Source organism: Anas platyrhynchos, chromosome 39, assembly GCF_047663525.1.
Source record: "Anas platyrhynchos isolate ZD024472 breed Pekin duck chromosome 39, IASCAAS_PekinDuck_T2T, whole genome shotgun sequence".
Taxonomy (NCBI): Eukaryota; Metazoa; Chordata; class Aves; order Anseriformes; family Anatidae; genus Anas; species Anas platyrhynchos.
In genome coordinates this window covers 1,865,001-1,867,500 of record NC_092627.1, presented here as the reverse complement: position 1 = coordinate 1,867,500, position 2,500 = coordinate 1,865,001, and the positions used below count along the sequence as shown (strand labels likewise).

At 81.3% G+C, this 2,500-nt stretch overlaps 1 non-coding gene across 1 annotated transcript; it reads left to right on the top strand.

The window, feature by feature from the left end:
• Positions 1-1,919: 1,919 nt before the first annotated feature.
• Positions 1,920-2,073, top strand: LOC140001270 (5.8S ribosomal RNA). The gene has a single exon (XR_011806344.1). It is a non-coding gene; the product is annotated as a 5.8S ribosomal RNA (ribosomal RNA).
• The last annotated feature ends 427 nt before the right edge of the window (positions 2,074-2,500 follow it).

Here is a 2,500-nt window from a genome sequence, read left to right as displayed (position 1 = left end):
CGTCCCTGCGCGCCTCCGTCCGTCCCCGGCGCGGGTGGCGGGGCTCGGCGTCGCCGCGGGAGCCGGCCGAGGCTCGGCGGGCGCGGCGGGCGCGCGTGGCTGCGCGGCGCCGCGGCGTCGCGGCCGGGCGCGCGGCGGCGAGGCGCCGGTGTGGGGTCGGCGCCGCGCGGGCGGCCCGAGCCGCGCGTCTCCTCCCGGGCGCAGCTGCCGCCCGGCGCCGGGCTACGGAGGGAAACCCCGGGCCCCGGGAGGAGGGCGAGGTGGTGGCGGCGGACGGCGGGCGCGCCCCCGCGGGCGGACGCTCCCCCGAGGGGCGCCGGGGCCGGCTGGCGGGTGCCGGGTTCCCCCTCGGCGCCCCGTCTTTCCGCGCGCGTGCCGCCGCCCGGCCCGGCCCGGCCCGGCCGGGGCGGCGGCGGCGGCGGTGGCGGGGGAGGCACCCCCGCGGGGCCTTCGGGTCGTTTCCCTCATCCCAGGGCCAGGTACCTAGCGTCCGCGCCTCGGCGGCCTCCCCTCGGCGAGCCACCCGTGTGGTCCCGTGTGCCAGCGCGCTCCCGCCGGCTGCGGCGCCGAGCGCCGGCCCGGTTAGGGGATGGCCACGGGCCCCGGGCTCCGGGCCCCGAGGGTTCTCGGCCGCCGAGCCGGGCGGAGGTTTAAAGACTCGTGCGGCCCGCGGCGGCCCGCGAGGGCGGCCGGGCTCGCCGTCGGCGGCGGGCGGGGCGCGTCGTTTGGGGGTCGGCGCTCGCGGGCGCGCCGCTCCCCCGCGCTCGCGCGCTCGCTCGCTGCCGGCGGTCCCCGCGCTCGCCCCCCGCGGGCGGCAGGGCCGGAGAGGGGTTGGAGCCCGCCCCTCTCTCCGCGGTCCGGTCTCGGCGGAGACGCCGCGCGCGCGCGCGGTCGGCCGTCGTCGACCTCGCCCGCGCCAGCAAGGGGCCGAGACGCGGGTCTCGGCTCCCCGCCCCCGTCGAGCGCTCGGCGGCGTGGCGTGCCGCGCCGTGTCTGGCGGCGGCCAGCGGGGCCCCGCGCGAGCGGCGGCGGCGGCGGCGGTGGCGGCGGCGGCGGCGGCGGCGCCGCTCGTTCCGTGCCGGCGCGCGCCCGCGGCCTCGCCGTCCCCCGGCGCACAGGCGTCTCCCGTCGCTTCCCGCTCGCGACCTCTGACGGCGCTCCCCGCCCGGCTCGACCCTCGGCCTCGCCGGCCGCGCCGAGCGAGCAGGCGGGCGGGCCGGTGTAGGGGCGTCCCGCAGCCGGTCTCTGCGCGGAGGCGCGGAGAGCGGGCGCCGCTCCTCGTTCCGGTGCCGTCCCGTCGGCCGCCCGGCCGCGCGTCCGCGCGAGGTACCGCCTGGGCGAGTGCGAAAGCAGGAGCGTTTGTCTGAAGGCGCCAGTGGCCGGAGTGAAAGGGTGTTCGTCGCGTGCGGCTTGTGGGCGCGGCGAGAGCGCGCGGGCAGCCGTCGGGCGGTCGGGCGGTCCGTCCGTTCGTCCGTCGCTCCTCCGCCCCCGTCCCGTCGCTCTGGCGGCGCGGGCTCGGGTGGCCGCGTCGGGCCCGGCGGCGGCGGCGGCGCCGCGTCGGACGCCGGCGTCGGGGCGAGGCGTCGGGCGAGGGAGGCGGCGCGGCGGTCGCGCCGCCGTGTCTCGCCGTGGCCGGGCCGAGCCGGGCGCCTGGTCCGGCCTCGAAGCGCGAGCCCGGGTCTCGTCGGGCCCGGGGGGGCGGTCGGGAGCGCGGGCTCCCGTCGCTCGGGAGACTCGGCGTCTCCCTCGCCTTTTTTTTTTTCGCACTTGTGCTCGTACGGTCAGCGGAGGCGACGCTCGCTCGGCCGCGGCCGCCGGTCGGTCGGTCGGTCGTTCGGTCGGGGAGCGTCCGCGTCAGGGGGTCGCGCGGAGCGGCCCCGGCCCCCCCGCGCGCGCGGGGCGGCGCCGAAAAGGCAGACAACTCTTAGCGGTGGATCACTCGGCTCGTGCGTCGATGAAGAACGCAGCTAGCTGCGAGAATTAATGTGAATTGCAGGACACATTGATCATCGACCCTTCGAACGCACTTTGCGGCCCCGGGTTCCTCCCGGGGCTACGGCTGCCTGAGCGTCGCTTGACGGTCAATCGCCGGCGCCGCCGCCGCGGGGCGGTGGCGCGGCGCGGCTGGGGCGCCTCGCAGGCCCGCGCCGCGTCCGGGCGTCCGGGCCGGCCGGGCCTTCGTGCCCCTAAGTGGAGACCCCCTCGGGGAGCCGGCCGGGCTCCTCGCGCTCCCGGAGCGCGCCCGCGTGGGTGGAGCTCGTGCCCCCCCCTCTCTCCCGTCCGTCCGTCCGTCGTCCCCGAGCGAGCCGCCGGGCTCCGGTGGGTCGGAGGCGCGGTGGCCGCCCTCCCCGCCGGTCCCCGCGCGCGCGCGGCTGTCTGCGGGCGGGGGTTACCGCGCGTGCGGTTGCCCGTGCCGTCGTGCTGCCGCGCGCGCGCGCGGTGTGCCGCGCGCCGGGAGGGCGAGTCGGCCGGCCGTCCTTCGGGCGGCGGCGGCCGCGGC